The sequence below is a fragment of the Oncorhynchus masou genome, chromosome 13 (assembly GCF_036934945.1).
Source record: "Oncorhynchus masou masou isolate Uvic2021 chromosome 13, UVic_Omas_1.1, whole genome shotgun sequence".
Taxonomy (NCBI): Eukaryota; Metazoa; Chordata; class Actinopteri; order Salmoniformes; family Salmonidae; genus Oncorhynchus; species Oncorhynchus masou.
In genome coordinates, this window is record NC_088224.1 from 68566587 (window position 1) to 68583570 (window position 16984).

Genomic DNA, 16984 nt, shown 5'->3' on the forward strand with positions numbered 1-16984 from the left:
TTTGGCATAGCCAGATCAGGACCTAACATAAGGAGAGCTCAGAGTATTATTTTCTGTTCTTCTGAAATTGTCACGACTTCCATCGAAGGTGGCTCCTCTCCCTGTTCGGGCGGTGCTCGGCGGTCGTCGTCGCCGGCCTACTAGCTGCCACCGATCCATTTTTCCTTTTCGGTTGTGTCTGTCTGTTTTGTTTACACCTGATTTCGGTGGGTTTATTAACCTCTGCTGCCTGCTAGTCTTTGTGCGGGATTGGTTGCTGTGGTTACTTTGTTAGGGGTGTGTGTCTGCACCACAGGGTTTCTTTTCTCACAGCAGTTGTGCCGTTTGGTATGTGTTTAGGAGTAGAGGATTCTCCTCCGTGTGTCGCGCTATAGTCCCTGTGTGTGTGGCAACCTCGTTTGGGCGTGTTTCAGTCCCATGTTGTAGTTGAGTTGGGACTGCTCAATAAACTATTTTGCCACTGGGATTTCCTTGCTCTCCTGCTCCTGATTCCTGCACCTCCCTCCGCTAGGAGGCACGTAACAGAAATACACTACATTTTCTTCATATCATGATTCTTTAGACCTAAATAATGGATTTATTGTGACGGTGTAGGCTATATTACATGGATGTATTACTTTTCAAAAAATATTCCAAAGGTTTGCATCAGTGGCTTGTAGGCTGTGTGGAAGCCAGGAAATTCTAAACGTGTTTGTTAATTCAATTACCGACAGTTATTTGATTGCAGTTATTTGCTTGATAATCACCTGCTGACGAAATGTTGTGACCGCCACAGCCCTAGTCATGGGTTGCCTGACATTCACTCCCAGGTGGAAGGGTGAAGGTAATCACCCCTTTCCAGCGCCAATCGATGCTCTTCATCAACATATAGAATGTTCTGAAGGATATGGCTGGTTTTGCCATTGTATTCAGCCAACAGGAAAGCATTCAGTTCAGGGGTGGTGACGCATTGGCCCCCATTGTGGAGGCTTCTGCTGGTATACTATCCCTAGGGTCAAAGGAAAAACATTCCCCAACTGTCGCGATATTGCCATTCACTGCGTATCTGAAACCATCGCATGCACCACATTTTGTGCGACTCGAGCGGTTTCCCCTATCTAGCTGTTCCATTCTCAGTGTAGCCTACTACTACAGGTAACTCCCAAAATAAAATAATCCCCAACATAACGTGTCTTAATAGGGTGTTGGGCCACCACGAGCCAGATCAGCTTCAATGCGCCTTGGCATAGATTCTACAAGTGTCTCAAACTTCTTGTGTGCAAGCACCTGCTTTATACAGTGCCTTGCGAAAGTATTTCGGCCCCCTTGAACTTTGCGACCTTTTGCCACATTTCAGGCTTCAAACATAAAGATATAAAACTGTATTTTTTTGTGAAGAATCAACAACAAGTGGGACAATCATGAAGTGGAACGACATTTATTGGATATTTCAAACTTTTTTAACAAATCAAAGACTGAAAATTGGGCGTGCAAAATTATTCAGCCCCTTTACTTTCAGTGCAGCAAACTCTCTCCAGATGTTCAGTGAGGATCTCTGAATGATCCAATGTTGACCGAAATGACTAATGATGATAAATACAATCCACCTGTGTGTAATCAAGTCTCCGTATAAATGCACCTGCACTGTGATAGTCTCACAGGTCCGTTAAAAGCGCAGAGAGCATCATGAAGAACAAGGAACACACCAGGCAGGTCCGAGATACTGTTGTGAAGAAGTTTAAAGCCGGATTTGGATACAAAAAGATTTCCCAAGCTTTAAACATCCCAAGGAGCACTGTGCAAGTGATAATATTGAAATGGAAGGAGTATCAGACCACTGCAAATCTACCAAGACCTGGCCGTCCCTCTAAACTTTCAGCTCATACAAGGAGAAGACTGATCAGAGATGCAGCCAAGAGGCCCATGATCACTCTAGATGAACTGCAGAGATCTACAGCTGAGGTGGGAGACTGTCCATAGGACAACAATCAGTCGTATATTGCACAAATCTGGCCTTTATGGAAGAGTGGCAAGAAGAAAGCCATTTCTTAAAGATATCCATAAAAAGTGTCGTTTAAAGTTTGCCACAAGCCACATGGGAGACACACCAAACATGTGGAAGAAGGTGCTCTGGTCAGATGAAACCAAAATTGAACTTTTTGGCAACAATGCAAAACATTATGTTTGGCGTAAAAGCAACACAGCTCATCACCCTGAACACATCATACCCACTGTCAAACATGGTGGTGGCAGCATCATGGTTTGGGCCTGCTTTTCTTAAGCAGGGACAGGGAAGATGGTTAAAATTGATGGGAAGATGGATGGAGCCAAATACAGGACCATTCTGGAAGAAAACCTGATGGAGTCTGCAAAAGACCTGAGACTGGGACGGAGATTTGCCTTCCAACAAGACAATCCAAAACATAAAGCAAAATCTACAATGGAATGGTTCAAAAATAGAATGGCCAAGTCAAAGACCAGACCTGAATCCAATCGAGAATCTGTGGAAAGAACTGAAAACTGCTGTTCACAAATGCTCTCCATCCAACCTCACTGAGCTCGAGCTGTTTTGCAGGGAGGAATGGGAAAAAATTTCAGTCTCTCTATCTTTATGTTTGAAGCCTGAAATGTGGCAAAAGGTCGCAAAGTACAAGGGGGCTGAATACTTTCTCAAGGCACTGTACTTAGTATCCCTCATTTACTCAAGTGTTTCCTGTATTTTAACAGTAACCTGTAGAATGGAAAGAGAGGCATCACAGGAGTCGCTAAAAAATGGAATATAACGTAGCAGAAAGTTCGGAATGACAATTTCATGTGTATAACGTGTAAAGACCTGCATCACTATACTGGGAGATTTTCTGTTTTTAAAATGATGTATCTGGGTGTTTTTGGAGCCTTTGTTATTGTTTTCAGAGCCCCCATAGTGCACAACGAGGATGAGGAAATTAATCACTGGTTGGGTGATTAATATACAATATAGAAAAGACAATGGGTCTGAAAATGTTTACTTACAAAATTTCAGAGAGCTTTTAAAAGTGATTTAATTGGGTTGGCTTGCCACCCACAGATTTTGAAAATGTGCCAGGTTCCAGTCATGCCGAAAAGTCTCACAGGTTTTTTTTTTGGTAGTCTAACATATCTTAATGGTATAAAAGTATACACTTCACACACATAGTTATTCAAATTGAAGAAGACACCTACTGTATATCATGTCAGATTGAGATGAAATGTATTTAAGTTTGTTTACATCCCAATATTACATTTATATACAAATCGGTCTGTATAGGCTTTCACCATAACATGGCCCAGGCGTAAGTAAGTAGCGCTAGAACGGCCCATAGGGACAAGAGCCCATATTCTGTTTCTGTAGCGTGAAGCAGCTTGATGTGCAAGTACATCTCCTGGACAGGACACTAGTCTGTCAAAGGGCCTTACCCCCCCCAAATCCATCTTCTTAATGCTCAGTGGCAAGCAGAGAGACATCAGCTCCCATTTTAAGTTTTTGGTAGGACTAAACCTGGGGATGGAACACCCATCCTTTCAATCTCAGAGGCGAGACTTTAACCACAAGGCCACTGATTTGGTTCCAGGTGTCGTTTGTGTTTTTAAAAAACAGCTCTAAAATGTTTATTTCTATAACTTATATGAAAGCATTTTTATGGCCTGAAGGACATTTTTTGATATGGACAAATGTTGTTTGAGTTTAGGTCCATTACTGGCCTCTGTCTTCTTTGACATTTTTCACAGTAAAGAATCATGGTTTCTTTCAGAATTTCTCAAACTCTTTTTGTGCTTGGAAGCAGCAAGCATGGCTTTCTTCCTCTGGGGACCATTTGGGTAAAAAAATAATTACCCATCACTTTTTTATTCAAAACACCCATTTTTTGTACGTTTTCTTTATCTACTACCTTAACATAATTGTGTTAAAATAGCTTAAATGTAATACTATTTTATTCAGGGGTATAAGAAACAAATGTGAAAATAATTTGATGAAACCTTTGAATTTGGCATTACGTCAATAAAACCACTAAATAACACAAAGATACTGTATGTCTGGTAGCCCTGGTTTGATACCCATCTAAAGTATTTATGGTTTGTAGAGACTTACATGTGTCTAGTAATCATCTGGAAATAAGTGTGTGTGTGGAAAAGAAGATCTGCATTACTTTCAATTTTGTTACAGTCCCTTCTAAAACATCCTGCATAGCTTGTCAGGCCCAGAGGGAAACGGGAGACGTGCATGTTACTGAGAGTCTTGTCTTTCAGGGATGGTGTCACACTAGCTGATAGCTCCAAGCAACCATTTCAAAGTTAGAGACACATTTGTTGGAATTAAACTCATCTGTTTGATGCAACCACATTAAAGAAAGGAACAGTGCTATTTTGTAAAAGAGCTGTTGTTTACGTTGGTAAAGGTGGTGGATCCTGAGGCCATGAGGATTTGTCTGACTGCTGTGGAGCCACTGCATGGACTCATCATCCACATGCAGGAAACACTGGGCAGTACGCTCCTTGGTCACCTAAGCGCACACGGAAACACACAGACACACAAACAGTAAGCACAGTGTTCTCACCGCATTTATTATACAGTTAAAGGGATAGTTTCCTAAAAAATGTAAATGAATGACTGTTGTTATCAAGCACCCAGTGATTCACAACAAGTTAGTACAACGGACAACAGTGTAGCAGCATATCAGTTCCAGTCAGCCACAGTGATGAACGTCTGACTGTTTCTGGTGACGGCTGCTATGATTATTTAGCACATCACTGTCTAACTGTATTGCATGGAGACGCAGGACAGGGCCAACTGAAAAATTACGTTAACCATGTAACATCCCTCTTCCTCCAGCCCTTCTCTCCATCCGTTTCCACTCTGACCTAGTTCTGCAGGTTCCAGACTGTCCTTGTGGGTGAACTCCTCGTAGCTGGTGTGACACTTGGGCAGGATGCAGCATTTGAAACCACACATGTTGAAGAGCAGGTTATGGTTGTCTTTGTTGCAGACGGACACAAAGCTGTTCTACCACAGGACCATGCATGGTCACAGAGCAAAGCAGGCGGCTCTTAACCTTTTACTGCAGCTAAATCAGGGTCACAGTGTTTTTTGGTCTTAAACAAATATACTTTGAAACAAAAGTATACACCTCGCACACATGGTTATGGGCTATAAAAGAAGATGCCTGTACTGTCAGATAGAGTTGAAATGTATTAAATGTTGAGTTTGCATCCCAATTTTACATTTATATACTGAACATCACAGAAGACTAATATTTAAAAAGAAATGTTTGACATAGAAACACTGGATTTTATGCAAAAAAATAAAGAATTACCACAATATTAATTATGAAAAAAATTCCATCCATGAGGCCACTAGGTCATTTGACTGCAGGAAAGGGCTACTAGAACACAGCAAGACCCCGGACGGTTACAGAGATGGAGGGTCAACTATTATTTCACAAGATATGAATATCGCAGTTCCTCCCATTCAAGCTGGTAGAAACATAGTTAAGTTGAAAATGCAGTGATTCTGCAGAGCTCAACTGACACAATGCTGACTTCTGAGGTGTAAACATAGCTGCAATAACCAGAATCCCAACATCGGTGAAGCAGGGAAAATTACAAATGTGCAGATTTCATGAGTATATCTCACATAAGTATTTAATTATTTTCTCAACTATTTCATGACTTTTCCATACGAACACCATCTTAAAGATCAAGCAAAAGGGAGAAGGGAACTCACAGGTTGACTTTGTTCTTTATCAGTCTCATCCTGGCATCTCTGGGCCAATGTTCTCATTGTTGGGGTCAGGGTGCTCCGTCAGGTACCTCTGGATCAGGTCCCTGGCCTCATCAGCTGAGAACCTAGAAGGAGAAAAGAGGACACGTCAATCACTGAGCTTCTACAGATCAGTTTGGACAGAATACATGGTGTTTACGGATGATGCACCAAATCAGGTGACTGAGGTGACTGTACATCAGATCTCTCCCCCTCTAAATAGAGCCCTAATGATGCAAACACACTGTCAGGAGCACTATAGACCAGTGATCTACCCTGACAGCTTTTAACACACGTAATAACAAGTGAATTAATGTACATGCAGCATTTTTACAGGCAGCATTTTAGACCCAGTAGCCTGTTGTACAGTAAACATCCCGTATTTCCCATTTCACACCCAGAAATTAGGGGCATTTCACACATACTAACACTCTGAATTCAGAACTCTATCCACAGCATTTCACACATCCCTGCTATTACACACAGTCCTTGCACTCTCTCCATGACAAAAATGACTGTGATTATTACATTTACAGACCATTTTAGATGCAGTGCCATTTCCTCTGATCATTCGTTTGAGGTAGTGGTATTATTTCCATGACTCCATTTCTGCTTGGCTGCCGTATGTATCACACAAACACCACACCTCGTATTTCTTGTTAATAACTTACTGATGGCAATACTGAGGTTAGTGGCCCATAGTAACAACATTAATCACACAATACACCTAGTGTATGATTATAATAAATATTCTATAGATTATGCCTCAGTCATGTGCACATCATTTTGGGGGTTGTGCAAAAAAAGGACAACTGATACAGGAAGGATACATTCTCCATATTGTGCCCTCCCAAATCAGCATGGCGAACAGAGCTGGAGCAGAGGGTTTTCATTGTAAAATATAAGCAAAGCATCACACAGCACCCATGAGTGACAGCTGAAACAGATCAGTCTCCCTCCCACTCTCCTGGTCCATGATAAAGACTCATCTTTTCCTGCAGAGCCTATGATTTATTTTCTTCTACCACCATCTAGTGGCTATTTAGTGTATGACGTTTCTAGAGTCGAGACAGATTATTATATTACATCAAATAATTATAAGTATCAAAAGGATCATGATCAAGATAAATGTGTGGCGAACTGGTTAAGACAGGGAACGTGCACAGTTGAGCCCGGATGGACATTTGGTGCTTCGCTTATGAATAATTTTAGCTATTAAGCTAGCTAGTTGAGTAAACTGAGCAGTGGTGACCAGTCATTCAGGGCAGGTGGGGCAGAGCCTGTTGTGCATGTTGTCTTGGCATTAATACGTGTCACAGTTTGCAAACATTGTAAAAAAAAAAAAATCTGCATACAAACATGTTATGTTTTTTGCTTTCTTAAATAAGACAGCTCCAAAATGCAAGTGTTTCGACCCAGCTCAGTGCTTTCTGTGATGTTGGGGCAGCCAGCAAAAAATACAGAGCGTAGGAGTTGGTTAATGTTCTCTAGTTGCGCCGTGATTTGCTCAGTGTTCTGTCACTCATGGGGACACTACGTCAACGCAAATCTATGGGGAGAGCTCAAAAATCCAAGCCCCTTGGGTGCTGCCATTGAGTTACAGTAGAAGTGCCCATCCAAGAAGGCTCAAGGTCATTGGCCACAGATAAAATGACCTCAAATCACATTATAGCTACCGTAGCTTTGATTGGACTGATCGCATCAACATCATACTTTCAAAACCTTAGCAACCTAGACAAACAGTCACCATCATGAATCACATTGACAATCTACTGGCAAATCCTTTTCAATATTAAAATTAATTATTGATAAATGTATCAATGCGCATCAGCCATAGGCCATAAACATTACACAACAAGTTGGAAATTGCAAATTCAACAATAAGTGGTTTGGAAGAAATCAGTGGCTAACTGCAAGCATTACAAATAAATCTGTTACGAATCCCTTTTGGCCCGACAGTCTAGGGGGGGGGGGGTGGTAATGAGACCCGTAACATGACTCATGCAAATTATAATAGTGACAAAGTAAAAAAGTGTGAACGAAATAACCACGACAACTGAAATCTACCGTCAAACTCAAGGTTTATTTGAAAACACATGGTAATGGGGGGGGGGGGGGCTGAGCTAGACCCAAGGAAAGAAACAAGTATTTAAAAACACCCCTAAGCTAGACTAGCCTACTTTAACAACAGCTAACTAACCAAAAATACAGTGGGTGGTCCACCCAGTTCTAACTAGTGTATTTAACAAAGTCTACCTACGGGTAGTGTATGCCCATGGGCGACTTGTCTTGGTTTCCCCTTTTCCCACCAGCAAACAAACACCATAACCAAAAACAATACTCACAGGTGAGGACAAAGTGCTATGGAGGTGCTCAAACAAAAGAGAGGTTAATACACAAAGAGAAAGTGAAACACAGAGACCTACAGACATGTCATTTACAGAGAGATTGAGCTTTAGAGCAAACAACTGACAGGGTTTTTAAACCAAGGGAGAGGAACTGTGATAGGGTAAGAAACAGGAGGAGGTGTGTCTTCTGATTGATGATTGGATTGGTAACTGATTGGGGAGTGATGATTTTTACCTGTGAGAGAAAAGAACACAGGATACACACACAGGATACTGGTATCCGTAACAAAATCACTATCCTGCTATTCAGATGAGCGGGTGTGTGGTTCAAGTCTTGGTTTAAGGGTCTCTTTTCCAAGCTTAAAATTATAAACATTCAAGGCCATGGGCCAGAAAAGGTTGAATAGATTGACCATGCTGTCAATCCAGCATGACTTCTGTCATGTTCAAAACAACTGAAAAGTAGGAACTGAGGAAATCTCAGACTTCAGAAAGTTCAAGACAACTGGGAATTCTGAAAAAAATAGCTCTGACTGGGAAAATATGTTTTGAACGGTCATCCAACTTGGAACTCTTTCTAGAGTTCCGAGCTGAAGATCGCAGACGTCATGATTCTACCTTGTTTTTTTCAGAGTTCCCAGTTGTGTTGAAAGCACCATAAATCCAGAGAATGCTAGAGGTGAATGACAAAGTTTCATGACAAAATTAGCCAAGCCTTAGTCTTGCGACCTTCCTGTTCAAGTGAGCACAGCACAACCAGGTGAGTCCAAAAATGTATTGTAAGCTGCTGCATAAATTATGTTTTATGCCAGGGAGATATGTATACTGTAGCTAAGAAAGTAATACTACATGTATGTTGTGTAGTAAGCTGTTAGCAGCCCATGTGCCTCACCCTAATAATTTGCTCCATTTTGCCCTCGTAATTTAGCCTACTGTTCTGACTTGGTGGTGCACATGTAGCCTATAGTCTGTTTTAGAGAAATGTAATCATTGAATATTGTAATAGCTTTCATTGTCTGCTATATTTATCCTACGGTTCTGACTTGGTGTACAGGGAGAATACTGTAAAAACAACCCATGTTCTGAATTCTGTTGTTGTACATTTCAAAAGTGCTGAACAAATAGTTATATTGACTACATCTGTCCTAGCTTGCTCGTTAATGTCTTAATCGGAATGATGGATTTCCTCTTATCCGTTCGTCAACCCCTTATGCCATAGTTTGTACATCTCAAATGTAGAAACCCCATTTGTTGAAACAGGTCAGCCATTTCAGCGATGTGTTTTTTAAAGGCAGTAAATGAGGCTGAATCAACTTTTTGCCACCAGACAAGGCTCCGCTGATAGCCAGGTGTAGCAGTGGTAACAATTCACTGCATTGTGTTGAAAAGAAAGCTCTGTTGTTGGGACAGCTTTATGTAGGCCCTAACAGTTTGTGGGTACCGTTTGTCACCATTAAACTGCAATTCATGTATTGTTCAGTGTTGTGTTGTGTAGTGGCTTTGCCCCACCAAGATTTACATGCTAACATCGCCACTGCTCTTATCCATAATCTCATTGTGTACTGTAGACTCTGCTACCTGCACAGCATATACCTTCCTAATATTGATGGATGTACATTGGTGGTGGACACTTGTTGATACACACGGGAGACTGTTAAGCATGAAAAACCTAGCAGCGTTGGAGTTCTAGACACAAACCGGTGTGCCTGGCACCGTACCCCGTTCAAAGGCACTTTAATCTTTTGTCTTGCCCATTCACCCTCCGAATGGCAAGCATACACATTACACAACCCATATCTCAAGGTTTAAAAATCCTTCTTTAACCTGTCTTCTCCCCTTCATCTACACTGATTGCAGTGGATTTAACAAGTGACATTAATAAGGGACAGTGGTGGAAAAAGTACTCAATTGTTATACTTGAGTAAAATTAAAGATACCTTAATAGAAAATGACTTATGTGAAAGGCACCCAGTAAAATACTACTTGAGTATAAGTCTAAAAGTATTTGGTTTTAAATATACTTAAGTATCAAAAGTAAATGCAATTGCTAAAATGTACTTAAGTATCAAAAGTAAAAGTATAAATAATTTCAAATTCCTTAGCAAAGCAGCTGGCAACATTTTCAAGTTTTTTATTTATTTACGGATAGACAAGGGTACGCTCCAACTCGTACATAATTTACTAATAAGTCAGGTGTTTAGTGAGTCCACCAGATCAGAGGCAGTAGGGATGACCAGGAATGTTCTCTAGATATGTGTGGGAATTAAACCATTTTCATGTCCTGCTAAGCATTCAAAATGCAACTAGTACTTTTGGGTGTCAGGGAAAATGTATGGAGTAAAAAGTACATACCTTTTTTAGGAATGTAGTGATGCAAAAGTAAAAGTAGTCGAAAATATTAATAGTAAAGTACAGACACACACCCCAAAAAATGTAATTAGTACTTGAAAGTATTTTTTACAAGTACTTTACACCACTGATAAGGGATCATAGCTTTCACCTGGATTCACATGGTCTGTCTATTTCATAGAAAGAGCAGGTATTCTTTTTTACCCCCTTTTCTCACAAATTTCGTGGTATCCAATTGGTAGTTACAGTCTTGTCTCATCTCTACAACTCCCGTACGGACTCGGGAGAGGCGAAGGTCAAGAGCCGTGCATCCTCCAAAACACAACCCAACCAAGCCGCACTGTTTCTTGACACAATGCCCACTTAACCCGGAAGCCAGCCTCACCAAACACTGTACACCTGGCGACCGTGTCAGCATGCACTGCGCCCGGACCGCCACAGGCGTCACTAGTGCTCGATGGGACAAGGACATCCCTGCTGGACAAACCTTCCCCTAACCCGGACGGCGCTGGGCCAATTGTGCGGCCGGCTGGGACAGAGCCTGGACTCGAACCCAAAATCTCTACTGGCATAGCTAGACCACTGCGCCACTTGGAGGCCACAGAACAGGTAATTCTCAATGTTTTGTATACCCAGTGTACAAGCCTGCTGCCTGGTGAGAGGTGAATAAAATGCTGATTCTCCCCAAACTTTCAACATCCTCATGTCACTGGAGCGCAAGATAGGCCAGTCCCGGAGGAACACATTTACAAACATCAAAGTCTTACTCTGTGTGTGCGTCAGGTCTGTGTGTGCACATGCACGTGCCTATGAGGGAGAAAGAGTGTGTTAAAAGAGATGCCATTTTTAATAAAATGTTGCCATGTACACTCAGTACACCCAATTTATTAGGTACACCCATCAAGTACTGGGTTGGATCCCCCTTTGCCTCATAACAGCCTGAAATCCTCTGAGCATGGAAACGTTGCTCAATTGGTATCAAAGGACCTAACAAATCCTGACTCTGCCATCAGCATGACTCAACAGGAAACGGGATTCGTCAGACCAGGCAATGTGTTTCCATTCCTCAAGTACTGGTGATCGCAACAAGAGGCTGCTGAGGGGAAGATGTCTGGTTGGAATGGAATGAATGGAAACCATGTGCTTGATGTGTTTGATACCATTCTATTTATTCCGTTCAAGCCATTACTATGAGCCTGTCCTCCCAAATGAAGGTGCCACTGGCCGCCTGTGACGATCGCCGTTTCTTCTTGTTTTTAGTTAATAGGAGTGGAACCCGGTGAGGTCGTCGGCTGCAATAGCCCATTCGTGACAAGGACCGACGAGTTGTGCGTTCTACACACCACTGTTGAACTGTGCCGTTATATGCCTGTTTGTGGCCTGCCTGTTAGCTTGCGCAACTCTTGCAATTCTCATCCACAAGCTGTTTTCACCTACAGGACTACCGCTGACTGGATGTTTTTTGTTTGTCGCACCATTATCGGTAGAGTCTAGACACAATTATGCGTCAAAAGCCAAGGCCAGCCGTTTCTGAGATACCGGAACCGGCTCATCTGGCACCGACGATCATACAGCGCTCAGTCGCTTAGGTCACTTGATATGCCCATTCTAATGTTCAATCGAACAATAACTGAGTGCCTCGATTAGTGATGGGTCGTTCGCGAACGAGTTGGCTCGAAGAGCCGGCTCTTGTAGGTGAACGTTGGGAGCACGCTCTCATATCAGAAGAGCCGAATCTATTTATAAAAATATTTTAAAATTAAGATATGAATAATCAAAAGATTTAAATGAATAGAATTAACTAATTCAAAGAACAAAAAAATAATAATAATAATATAGGCCTAAATGCACAAGAGCACACACATTCGTTCTGACTGTCTGCTCAGACTAACAGCCTCACCTGTTGTTCCTGTCAATCAGACACACAGTGTCAACCAATGAACCAAAGATGTGTGAGGGAGGGCCAAGCCAACTCACTCAGTCACACACTTAGCAGCCGAGGACAGAGAGGAAGACAACAGCTGGAAAATGAGTCGTAATCATATGCGAACTGTGCACCCAACTGTGAAGCTAGCTGTAGCGGAGCTTCGAGAAACTAGCGGGCCTGCTAGTGATAGTGGTGGAGCCAGCATCTCCACATGTGGAGATGTATCCACTCAGTCAAGTAGGCCTACTCCGCGACCCACAGCAACTCAGTCTTCTATGGACCAGTTTATGCCAAAGTCTATGTCCGTAGCAAAACAAGGCCAAATTGATATTGCATTGGCTAAAATGATTGCCACCGATTTCCAGCCATTTTCGATCGTGGAGGACAGAGGTTTTAGAAATAATAGCAATTGTCTAAATCCAATGTACACAATTCCATGCAGGAAATCACTTATTCCACAACTGTACGAGAGCACACAGGCTTCAGTGCAGGAAAGAGTCCTAAAAGCTACTGCAGTTTGCCTTACCACTGACTGCTGGACATCAGGGTTAAACACTTCTTACATGTCGGTTACATGTCACTTCATTGAAGATTTTTCGATGTCGAGCTGTCTTCTGGACTACTTTGAGTTCAGCGACAGACACACCTTAGATAACTTGGTAGAGGAACTGTTGAGAGTGGCCAGAGAATGGCAAGGAGATGGAAAAGTGGTCTGTTTTGTTAGCGACAATGCGGCTAACATAACCAAAGCCATGAAAATGTTAAAATGGACCCATCATCCATGCCCACACAATCAACCTGATTGTAAGAGATGCTCTGAAGGTGATGAAGCCCACTGTGGACAAAGTGAAAGCAGCTGTGGAATACTTCCACAGGAGCACAGTAGGTGCTGAAAAACTACACAATGCCAGATGGGGATGCCTGAGCTGAGGCCTAAACAAGACTGCACTACAAGGCAGAATTCAGCATTTTATATGTTGAAGCGGTTTCTTGAGTCAAAGGATGCCATCATCTCTACCCTGGCAATTGTCCATGCACCTGTTGATGCTCTGACCCAAGAGGAATGGGAGCTGGTGGAGGAGGTGCGCAGAGTCCTGGAACCCTTTGAGCAGGTCACTGTGGAGATCAGTGGAGAGAGGTACAGTAAGCACTTATTACTACATCATTATTTTAGCCAGTGTGAGTGCCTTGCGAAAGTATTCGGCCCCCTTGAACTTTGCGACCTTTTGCCACATTTCAGGCTTCAAACATAAAGATATAAAACTGTATTTTTTTGTGAAGAATCAACAAGTGGGACACAATCATGAAGTGGAACGACATTTATTGGATATTTCAAACTTTTTTAACAAATCAAAAACTGAAAAATTGGGTGTGCAAAATTATTCAGCCCCCTTAAGTTAATACTTTGTAGCGCCACCTTTTGCTGCGATTACAGCTGTAAGTCGCTTGGGGTATGTCTCTATCAGTTTTGCACATCGAGAGACTGAATTTTTATCCCATTCCTCCTTGCAAAACAGCTCGAGCACAGTGAGGTTGGATGGAGAGCATTTGTGAACAGCAGTTTTCAGTTCTTTCCACAGATTCTCGATTGGATTCAGGTCTGGACTTTGACTTGGCCATTCTAAACACCTGGATATGTTTATCTTTGAACCATTCCATTGTAGATTTTGCTTTATGTTTTGGATCATTGTCTTGTTGGAAGACAAATCTCTGTCCCAGTCTCAGGTCTTTTGCAGACTCCATCAGGTTTTCTTCCAGAACGGTCCTGTATTTGGCTCCATCCATCTTCCCATCAATTTTAACCATCTTCCCTGTCCCTGCTGAAGAAAAGCAGGCCCAAACAATGATGCTGCCACCACCATGTTTGACAGTGGGGATGGTGTGGTCAGGGTGATGAGCTGTGTTGCTTTTACGCCAAACATAACGTTTTGCATTGTTGCCAAAAAGTTCAATTTTGGTTTCATCTGACCAGAGCACCTTCTTCCACATGTTTGGTGTGTCTCCCAGGTGGCTTGTGGCAAACTTTAAACAACACTTTTTATGGATATCTTTAAGAAATGGCTTTCTTCTTGCCACTCTTCCATAAAGGCCAGATTTGTGCAATATACGACTGATTGTTGTCCTATGGACAGAGTCTCCCACCTCAGCTGTAGATCTCTGCAGTTCATCCAGAGTGATCATGGGTCTCTTGGTGTAACGGCGTTCTTCGTTTGTCGCTAGAAAGTCGGACCAAAATGCAGCGTGTTGGTTACTCATGTCTTTAATGAAACAAATGACGATACATGAAATAACTTATAAATACAAAAACAACAAACGGAACGTGAAAAACCTATACAGCCTGTCTGGTGAACACTAACACAGAGACAGGAACAATCACCCACGAAATACAAAGTGAAACCCAGGCTACCTAAATACGGTTCCCAATCAGAGACAACGAGAATCACCTGACTCTGATTGAGAACCGCCTCAGGCAGCCAAACCTATGCAACACCCCTACTCAGCCGCAATCCCAATAACCAAAAAACCCCACTATGAAATACAACAACATAAACCCATGTCACACCCTGGCCTGACCAACTAATTAACGAAAACACAAAATACTAAGACCAAGGCGTGACACTTGGCTGCATCTCTGATCAGTCTTCTCCTTGTATGAGCTGAACGTTTAGAGGGACGTCCAGATTTTGGTAGATTTGCAGTGGTCTGATACTCCTTCCATTTCAATATTATCGCTTGCACAGTGCTCCTTGGGATGTTTAAAGCTTGGGAAATCTTTTTGTATCCAAATCCGGCTTTAAACTTCTTCACAACAGTATCTCGGACCTGCCTGGTGTGTTCCTTGTTCTTCATGATGCTCTCTGCGCTTTTAACGGACCTCTGAGACTATCACAGTGCAGGTGCATTTATACGGAGACTTGATTACACACAGGTGGATTGTATTTATCATCATTAGTCATTTAGGTCAACATTGGATCATTCAGAGATCCTCACTGAACTTCTGGAGAGAGTTTGCTGCACTGAAAGTAAAGGGGCTGAATAATTTTGCACGCCCAATTTTTCAGTTTTTGATTTGTTAAAAAAGTTTGAAATATCCAATAAATGTCGTTGCACTTCATAATTGTGTCCCACTTGTTGATTCTTCACAAAAAAATACAGTTTTATATCTTTATGTTTGAAGCCTGAAATGTGGCAAAGGGTGCCATAATGGAATCAGAATCAGCATCCTATTTGGAGGAGCTCCTCTGATCTGGTGGAAGAATAAGGCCTCTGTCTACCCACAGCTTACTAAAGTCATGACAAGGAGACTCTGCATCGTGGCCACATCCGTTCCCTCTGAGAGGTTCTTCTCGAAAATGGGACAAATAATTACTGAGAGAAGAAACCACATCAGCCCCTTGAAAGTGAGACAGCTTGTATTTCTGAATGCAAATCTCTCATAAAATCAAAGTATGGTCAGCATTGCTGTGTGCTGCTGGTTGTAACATGGCAATAAAGTAGAGAGAAAAACAGGGACCATTTAAAAATGTTTTAAGTGGGATGCTGCAGTTTTGCAATTTCTGTTATTATGTTGTTCAGATTGTAATAGTTTTGAATTGTTACATTTATATGCACTTTGTTTATATACATTAAAAAAGTTATACTTTAAATGCACATGTGTAATAACATCCTTATTTTTTACATTTATTTCAATTTGTGGGATGCTGCAGTTCTGCAAACTGTTATTTATTTTTCTTTGATATGGTGCAATATTCTATTATACTGTTCAGATTGTGTTAGTTTTGAATGGTTAGACTTATATGCACTTTGTTTATATACATTAAAAATAAAATGTTTAATAGCATTAACAAACCAATGCATTTTTAAAAACATTGTAGTTAAGGTAGAGTATGATTTCATTTAATAACTTAATTAGAATTGTTTTAACACCAATCAATAGTCAAATTATCGCAAACTGTTTGACTTGAAAAAATTTGGGAGCCAAAATAGCAGGCTGTTTTTGGTGAGCTGAGGTGAACGAGCCGGTTCACTGAAAAGAGCCGGAATGCCCATCACTAGCCTCGATCTCTGTCTGAATGCTTTACATAGCAAGACACGGCCATATGACTTACTGCCTGTAGGAGCAAACCATTTTCGTGAACACGGTGGTCTACCTAATAAACTGGCCATTGAGTGTATGACCAACTTAACACAACACTCAAGTCCATCTGAGTATATGCATGGAAATGAATGATTATTACCCATTGGTGTGGGTGTGCATGTAAGAATACAAAAAGGAACACACAGTCACACACGTTGATGAGCCAGTGCACAGTCGCAGAGCATTGAGTTGGCAACGTACAGTGGGGTAAGAGCGGTGATCGGACATCGGAAGGAAGCATAGCGTCCAGTACATAACAAGCAGCCTGGGACCAAGGGCATTAGCATGTATACATTTTTTAACAGCCTTTTCACGTATATAATGTGTATGAGAACAATTTCACGTATATCTGACCCATATCACGTGGCATCAAATGAAATTGTATTTGTCACGCTTCGTAAAGGGGTAGACCTACAGTGAAATGCTTACTTACGGGCCCTTCCCAATAATGCAGACATACAAATAAA